Genomic DNA, 9566 nt, shown 5'->3' with positions numbered 1-9566 from the left:
CAAATGAGATTTCATCTCACAACTGTCTGAATGGCTATCGTCGATGAATCAACAAACAACAAGTGCTGGAGAGGATGTGGAGAAAGGGGACCTCTTTTGCACCATTGGTGGGAATGCAGACTGGTACAGCCACCATGGAAAGCAGTATGGTTCTTCCCAACCCTTGGGCCATGGACTGGAACTGGACCATGGCCTGTAAGAAACTAGGCCACACAGCAGGAGGTGAGCGGCGGGCAAGCAAGCAAAGCTTCATGTGTATGTACACCTGTTCCCCATTGCTCAGAGTACCACCTGAACTCCGCCTCCTGTCAGATCAGCATCAGCATTAGATTTTTATAGGAGTGTGAACCCTACTGTGAACTGTGCATGTGAGAGATCTAGGTTGCAGGCTCCTTATGAGAATCTAATGCCTGATTGTCTGAAATGGAGCTGAGAGGGTGATGCTAGCTAGCCCTGGGGAGCTGCTGCAAATCCAGATGACCGTGAGCAGAGAGGTTTGACTGCACAGAGACCATAATCAACCAATTGCCTGCAGACTCATATCAACACCCTATCAGTGAGTGGCAAGGAACAATTAAGTTGCATCTAGTGGCAGGCTATAAAGCCTTTGCACCGCCCCCATCCGTGAAAAAATTGTCTTCCACAAAACCAATCCCTAGCACCAAAAAGTTGGGGACCTCTGCTTTATCAGCTGTGTGGAAGAAAAGGGGCCACATATTAACCTGACAAACTTGGAGGAGGCATTCGCGGCAGGCTTACAAACTCAGAGACCTAAAGTAACTACAAATGATTGTCTAAAATTAAAGTTTATTAACTAAGAATAGTTCATGGCAGGTAGTCCTGTCCTAGGCTAGTATTTTTTCCTAACAAAAGTCAATCTGTACTTTAACTAAGCCTGTCTAGTATCATTTTACATCATTATATAATAACCTACCTTTGGAATATCAAGGTAACTTCCCTTGATCCCAAACCCCTGGGCACAAGCTAGACCACAAATTCCCTCATCATTGTTGTTATCATATTAATTGTTGACTGTTAACTATCCCTTACCCACCTATGCAAAAGAAATATGTGTCTATCATTTCACCTTTCATCCTATCCCAGAGGTTTCCCTGCTTTGCTTCCCCCTGCCTCCCTAATCTATCACCAAAGTACTTCATGTAACCAACCCCCTTGCGGCTCATGCTTTGATTCTAATGTATAAAATAAGGTGCTAAACTCTCATTCTGTGGAGCATTTCTTAACCCATTGAGATATTGCTTCCTGGCAATTGTTGTCAGTTTGGCTCAAATAAACTCACCAAAAATTCTCTACAGGTTTGAATGTTTCTTACACGGACAACTGGAGTTTTATAGATGGATTCCTACACAAATTCAGATATTTAGCAAGAAAAAAGTAACCTTTACAAAGGTAAAAGTAACACAATACAGTCTCCATTTAAAGTTCTGTTGGAGGTACAGATGAAAGTTATAAAGGTTTCAAACAGTATTTGCAAAGTCCTAACACTATAGTCCTTTAGTGTTAGCAGTTCCTGGGCTGTGCATCCTAGTTTATAGAAATACCAATTTATTTGAATCTTCTAACATTCCAAGAGAGAAATGCTTGATAATTTTAACATGAGAAATGCCCCCAGAAGACTTCATCTGTTATGTTAAAAAGTGGTATAATGATGACACTTAAAAGCAGAACTCAAATTCATATGGACATTGACAGCTATGTAAAATAGCAAATAAAATATGCATAGAAAAGGAATTGGAAAAACCTACATCAAAATGTTAACTGATTTGTGAAACTACAGGTGATTCCTTTCTCTGCTTGTTTTCTCTTCCTGGTATTTTGCAGTTTGTATAGTAGTAATGTATTATTTTGTGATAAAAATTAGTAAAAGCTTTTTCTAATTGTTTAGCACAAATAAAAAGATAAATATACTTCTCATTGCCCTGCATACCTCTTTATCTGAGAGTTTTATGCATCTGACATGGACATTGTTTTAAGATGAGCAGAACATGTGTGCTTTAGCTAACTTTAAAAGTTTGTTTGCATACAGCAGACTAATGGGATCTGAATATATTTTTCCTTTCCTAATTTTGAAAGTTTTTCTACTTAGAGTTTCTATTTTCCAGCACAAAGCTCTTGTGAGTTGAGCAACTGTACAAACAAACACAAATTGAAAATTCATCTGTTGGCAATAGAAAATTAAGCAGAGGCAAGGAGCATATCATCTAGATTCTGTTCCCCAAGGACACTGACCTCTCAGTAGCATGGACAGGGCAGGGCATTTGTCCTAAGATGGCCCTACTACTAGCACTTTCCTCGACTTCATAACAAAGTAACGTGGCCGGCTCTACCCTCTTAACTTTCTAAGACATTGCTAAGTCCCTCATCACCACACTAGCCCTAGGAGAGGTTTCCTTATTTTTATATTCAAATTTCTACACATTTCTTATACTATCTACAGACCTCAAAGTGTTCCAGCTTGTAAGGGCAAGGGCCTAGTATTCCCAGGGCTTAATTTTCAGGTGATTAGCATACATTTTGTGATATTCTTTACCGTCTCAGGTTCCTAATGTGAACTCAGACTGTTTCATGGGGTAATTGCAACCAGCAGCAAACATACTGCCATGGCGGCGGTGGGGGAGGGACAGGCCAACAACCTAAAGAGAAGAGCACAGCCTCAGCATTTTTCTTTATGAAGCTCATGCATGACCTGGATTTATATGAATGTAAAGAAAGATGTTGCAAGCTCAGGTGGAGGTCTGTTTGATTGCTTCAAAGCAATTCCAGACCATCAAGGCAGCCCTGTGTCATCAATACTTTAATATTGATATGGGATTCCAAAGCAAACCCTGAGGCGTGCCAAGGCGTATTGTGTCTTCATTGCTTTCTAGGTCCTCTCTATCTTATTTTGTCTTAATAAAGGCCTTGTCTTCCTATTCAGTCCAGTTGTTTTTACTGTGATGTCTTTGGCTCCTTTGCAGTTGCTTCTGTAACTCAGCGGTCCCCAGTCTTTTGGGGACCAGAGACCAGTTTCATGGAAGACAGTTTTTGCATGGAGTGGGGTTAGGCGGATGGTTTGGGGATGGTTCAAGCACATTACATTCAAGCTCACCTCCTGCTGTGCAGTCCGGTTCCTGTTCTGTGGTCTGGAGGCTGGGGACACCTGCTATAACTGACCAGGATAAGAATTAGAGATAACTGATGTAAAAATTCAAAAAGTGTTTATATTATTATTGTTGTTTTCATCACTACTACATCTACCTGGTCTTATATCTCCTGCCCCTCAAAACTTTCAGTTTTCCATTATATCAAATTTGAAATCTTTTCACCCATTCTCTATACCCATGCTACTCAAAGTGCAGGTGCACTCAGAGTGCATCTGCAAACCAGCACCATTGGTGTCCCCTGGGAGCTTGTTGAAAGTGCAAACCAAGCCTGCTGAATCACAACCTACCTTTTACCAAGATGATTCATAGGCACGCTGTGTTAGAGAAGCACTGTAGTTGAGCACTCATGGTCGGTGCCAGTTCGCTCCAACCTTGAAGTTATGTATCTTTCCATGGGAGAGTACCAAGAACTCTGCCCTTTGGACCCTTAAACATTCCTCAGTAAGACCCTAAAATCTGTCCTACTACCTTTTCTAGAATGATTTTATTTTGTTTCTATTAATTCAAATGCCCTGGCTTATTGTAGTGAGCCTTTGAGTTCAATTAGGAAACTTAATAAAATTATTACAGCCTGAAACTCAAGGGAGGGGAATTAAGGACATTGATTATTACACATAGAACTAAAAACTAAAATATCTGGATTTTATGGTACATATCTGTCTTACCCCTTATATGTCCAATCAAGATTTACCTTTATCCCCTGACCAGTCTGACCCAATTTCTCATCACGCTTCTATTTTTCTTATGCCGCTAAGGCAAGCTTCCTGCATCCCTTGTCGGCTTAATGTGTGCGAGGGCTGTGAAAAGCAGCTAAGTAGTCCTGGCACAGTGAGAAGCGTGGGGGCAGAGCTGCCGAGCCAGAGGACAGGAGCGCTCCGCGGCAGTGTCCTGTTTGTCACTCCAATGTGAGCAAAGGCTGTGAGGCTATTAAACAGATCGCTCTGTGGTTTTCCTCTCATTATTTTAGCCTTCTCTCCCTATGGCACTGTCCCAGGTTTCTTTCCAATGTAACCTTTTAATTATAATGCAGGACTGGGGAGAAGGATGCACCCAGTGGAAACCAAGCAGTGGTTCAATTGTTTAAAGCCACTTGGGTATTCCTTTAATTGTTCCTAGGTTTACAATTAGGCTGTGGCTATGTTAACTCATGGAAACTGCTCTGGGACAAATTTAAATCAAAACAGACAGTTTCCATTCTTGTTCTAAAAATCAAATGGGAAGATTTGTTTTAAATGAAGAGTTAGTGCCTTTACACAGTACACTAAGAATGTATGTTCACTGTTTAGATATAGAATCATGTATATTTTTAAACTACAAATGCCTCTGACAATATAGACAAAAAACACCTACTGTGTTGTATGGAATATAGTAGGCATCCAAAGAACAATACCTCCTTGCTGACAAATACAAGTTTCTGGTTGGATAAAGTGTCCTTGAACATTTATTATGCATAAAACTTCTTATATGGGAACTTCCGTCAAAAATTTTTTTTCTTGTTCTCTAAACTGGACACTGTACTCACTGCCATCAACATATCAATATGTAAAAACAATTCCAATTTAAAATTATATTTGCATTTTAGTTTTAACTCTGAACTGAGTATATTTTTAAGTGATACTCAAATTCTGAACATTCTACTCCTTGAATATTTACTGAGCAGCCATAACATGCTGGACTACCCAGGCACCGAAGAAAAAGAAATGAATAATGAATAAAGCTCAATGAACAAGGTCATTGAGCTTTATTGTGGTGAATTCCCTTTTTAAAAATACTTAATATCGCTTCGGTTCTATTTCATTTTTGTGTTAAACTATGAGAATTGAAGTTAAAACTTCTCACTATTTAAAAGGATTGGAATACACAGTCATAACTACAGTGCAAGGTTTAACCATATCCTTTAGTTGGTGTCCTCCTTATGGACAAACAGAGAAGTGCTCACACACGTAAAGCATTGTTGAAGACCTTTCACCTCTATCATTCCACTAGTCTTCATAATACCCTGTGAGATAGGCAGAGCAGACATTATTCTCTGCATCTCATAGTTAAAGAGTAAATCTGAGGCTCAGAATCGAGTGATTTGTCCCAAAACAGAGTTAGGGTGAACCCCAAGTTTGGTTCTTCTACTGTTCTCTCAAGATGCTCCTCAAAATGTTCCCTAACCACTTATTCCAGTTTTCCAGTTACTTTAAGAATACTAGAATGTTCTAGGAGTCAAAAAAATTAAGCATTAGTCTATTTTTGATCAGAGTGATTATTTCTGATTATATTCCCAAATGTGATGAACAGTAGCCTATGACTCTGTAAGGCAGCAGATGAATTAGAGGTTGAATCTTACTTTTAAAAAGCACACCAGAAAAAATGATTTCCACAAGAGTATGTTTTATAAACAGATCTTTGTTATTGAGGTTAAATGATTTGAAACTGTGCAAGGTGTTCTATAGAAGTTAAACAAAACTTTCCATGCAGTTTCTAACCTCAGAAGCTTAGAAATCTATACAGGCTTTGTCTGGGCGCCCCAGGGCACAGTCCTACACAGTCTTCTCTCCTTGATTTCCTCCATGCAGTCCCACTTTCTCCAGGGAGCTCCTCTCGGAAATGTTGCAGTGAAAGCACTGGCCACTCATCAGGTCTCAAAAGCAATTACCAGAAGCTTCCCTTCCTGGAACCCAGGGCCTTCTAAGCAAAATATCACTTCATTACCACATTTGGTTTGGGGGGTTTGGTTTTGGTTTCGGTTTTGGTGTTAGGCTGTTCCATAAAGTGGTTCAAGTCTGCAGGCCATAGATGCAAAGATGGTTGGTGCAAATGTAGGTACCAAAACAACATTTGAAATATCTGTGTGTCTGCTTATTAACAATATTTTTTTTTTAAGTTTGAGGGGTTATTTTTTGCCCTGCTCCTAAAACTCCAGCTAACTTTCAGTATACTCCAGTGGGCTGCTGCAGTTAGGCTGCTGGCATTGCCCACATGGCCTGCTCTGTAGGAAGAAGGCCCTCAGAAAGAGGACCTGGGCAGCTGCTCTTCATCTGTTTGGCCCTGTAAAGGAACTGCGCTCCTTCCTGCCTGACAAGGAAGGATCCACCTTTCCGAGGGCCTGTGGGATGACAAACCTCCTTCTGTTCTCCAAAATCTTTCTAAAGTGATGACAAATGGTCATCTTCCTCTGATCGGGATGCCCCTTTTCTTTTTTACTGGGCTCTGAACATACATAAGCTCTATCCACACCTTGTGTCTGTGCGTCCACCCATGTGGATTGAGAGAGAGAAGCCAGAGGGAGAGGGCAATTGTAATCAATTACAATGCCACTTTAGGGTAAAAGCTTAGAACCTAATCAGACTAATACAGTAAACATGACAAAGAGGGCCTGCAGCTCATCTTCCTTAGAACATGACTGTAAAGAAACCAGCTTTATTGAGGAATTCCAGGCTTTGACAAAGATGTAAAAAAATTGAAGTTTGGGTGGTAATGAGTCTTTCCAATATTATGCAAATCACACTGCAGAGGGTGATAATCCATGCACCTCTGAATAAAGCTTCTCCTCCATCACATAGCACAGTGAAAAATAATCTAGTATGAAATAACCATATCAAGTCTAAAAGGATGACCCATGGTCGTTAGTGATAATCTACCATGGATGTCATTATTATGTCTAGACTTCATGTTTGTTTGTTTTAAAGCTGGTTTATAAATATAGATTTCCTTCGAGAGAGAGAGAAATTGATTTTCTTTTCTTTTTTTTTCTTAGTTCATGGGCCTCATTTGGAGCCACTCTTTTTATGGGCAGGAAATCAGCCGCTAGGCGATGTCTCCTGATATCTGCAGCCATTCCAAGTTTCTCACAGTTCAGCAGTAGCACCTGATGGCCACTCATCACCCACCTAATCCATCAAAATGCTAGGGGTATGGCTGCGTCTTGTGTAAGTCCTAGATTTATTTCATTCCTTCCACCCTCCCTCTTTCTCTCTGTATTAGTTGTGATTTTCCATGCATTTTACACATGTTTATATAACTGTCATTACTACATTTTTTCTAGTAGGTCTTCAGACCAGATGTTTATGTTTCTTTCTTAAACTGGTACTTTTTGCCTATAAATAGGGGATGCTTAAATGATTAGAAGAAAAAAGTATATCAGTGACGTTAACACTAGCTAATTCTCAGCAAAGAACTAAAAGACCTCACTGGGGCCAGTGTGCCTCAGTGGACTGAGCACTGGCTTGAAAATTTCTTCAAACTGAAGGTCCACTGGTTCGATTCCCAGTCAGGGCACATGCCTGAGTTGCAGGCCAGGTCCCCAGTTGGGGGTGTATGAGAGGCAACCAATCCATGTTTCTCTTGCACATCAATGTTTCTCTCCCTCTTTTTCTCCTTTCTTCCCATCTCTCTAAAAATGAATTTTTAAAAAGTCTTTTAATAAAAGAACTAAAACCTCTTCAATTTTTTAAATGTGAACTTCCTAGAATTTCACTGGGCTTTCACCCTCCACACTAAGGCTCATGTCAGAGTGCTAGGACCACACACTAAGAGCTCAAGACCACTAAATTTTACTTTATACCCGTGGACTTTAAATTTACAAAATTATCATAGATTTCTTTAAAATTTAAAAGAGAAAAATAATGAGACACGATAAAAATAGTGTTGACATTTACTTGGTGAGGAGCAAAAAGTTCTGGAACCCAAATATTTAATACTGGCAATAATATAATCAGAGACAGCTTCATGGGCATGTGACTTGAGAAGTCATGCAGGACCCCATACTCAAAAAGACCTCACACTTGGTTCAATGCTCCTCTATCACCATCTTGAAATTCTCAGTAATTTTGGACAAGGAACCCTGCATTTTTACTTTGCAGAGGGCCACACAATCTATGTAGCCAACTCTGGTGATGATTCCATTTGTATGCTATTAACAGGGTGATGATATGGCCCCATTTGCTCTGGATAACCATGGGTCCTATCTGTAGTTTGCTGTACTTATTTCACAACATCCTCCTTTCACTTCCAGAAATATTCTAGTTTGTATGATAAAGTATAGGTAGAGTCACCTACCAAAAAAAAAATTAATGAATGAAAACTGAAAGTCATTTGTGATTAGAAGTTTGTGGATCTATATAGGTGCCAAAAAAGGTGAGCAATTGTTCAGTTTTACCTAGAGCTCTGCTCATTTAATTGCTCAGCAAAAAGTGTTTGTGGGGTGTCCGTGCCATGAGATAATGCAGGCTGCACCAAGATTGTGCCTGTAGAATTTAAAAGTTCTATGTGCACTTCATTCCAAGATTTTATTATTTAAATGTGGGAATTGTCAAATCAATATGAAACGTGAATCAAATACATATAAACATAATCATCTACTGAAAACACACCCAAGGTAGAGTAAAGCACTGAACTGTTTGGAGATTGGTAGTCCAAATAGAGTTCATAACTGAAAAAGACCTTGTAAATACCTTTCTCTAGAGGTAAAAGTATGCTTTCTTATTTGCCAATCTGCTTTGGTCCTTTGATATAAACTCCCTAAGAGACAAACTCTTCAGATCTAGAAATGAGCAGTATATTTTGCAGAACAAAAAAAATGATCACTTGTGTATGGTAAACCAAAGAGATATAGAAAATTGTATCCTCTTGCCCAGTACTGAAGGAATTTTATTTTTTGATTCACCACCTCCTCCATTTTTCCCAACATATTCAAGAAAAGTACACCTTCCTATCATTACCTGTTATCTTTTTTTTCCTACTCCCATTACATTACCTTCATTGGAAATAAAGTACTTGTTTTTATTGATAAGAGTAAGGAGAAGTAGTTGGTAGAAATCATTGAGAATTTTGTAACCAAATTGCATTTTTGCCAGCCTAATTTTTAAATTTTATTTTATTCTTTTTGAATATTTTAAAATTTACAATACCAAGCATTGTCTTCTCAAACTGGTATAAAATATATAGTATATATAGTATAAAACAGACCAATTTCTAATGATAAAAAGGAGCATTATGCTAAGTGAAATAAGCCAAGTGGTAGAAGACAAATACCATATGATCTCACCTATAAGTGGAACCTAATCAACAAAACAAACAAATGAGCCAAATAGAACCAGAGACATGGAAATAAATAAGAAAGTGACAGTGACTAGATGGGGAGGGGGCAGGAGGATAATGGGGGGAAGAAGGGGAAGGGGCAAGCAAAGGAACGAGAATAGAGGACTCATAGGGTCAGACAGTGTGGGAACTGATGGTAGGAGCATGGGTAGGGGAGAGCAAAGGGGAAAAAGGCAGGAAAGCTATAACTAACAACAATACATAAATAAATACAAGGAAGGTAAATAAATAAATAAATAAAAACTGGTTATTGAAGTGATAGCTGTATGTCCATATTCACTGAACAATTATTCACAATACCCGAGATATGGAAAC

General features: G+C 39.1%; 1 long non-coding RNA gene across 1 annotated transcript; it reads right to left on the bottom strand.

Moving 5' to 3' along the window:
- Nucleotides 1-473: 473 nt before the first annotated feature.
- LOC118501358 lies at nucleotides 474-7044 on the bottom strand. Its single transcript, XR_004904002.1, has 3 exons — nucleotides 7032-7044; nucleotides 5325-5326; nucleotides 474-605 (listed from the first exon to the last, which is right to left on the bottom strand). It is a non-coding gene; the product is annotated as an uncharacterized LOC118501358 (long non-coding RNA).
- Nucleotides 7045-9566: the final 2522 nt, after the last annotated feature.

The sequence above is a fragment of the Phyllostomus discolor genome, chromosome 1 (assembly GCF_004126475.2).
Source record: "Phyllostomus discolor isolate MPI-MPIP mPhyDis1 chromosome 1, mPhyDis1.pri.v3, whole genome shotgun sequence".
Lineage (NCBI taxonomy): Eukaryota > Metazoa > Chordata > Mammalia > Chiroptera > Phyllostomidae > Phyllostomus > Phyllostomus discolor.
This window is presented reverse-complemented; position numbering and strand designations above follow the sequence as displayed.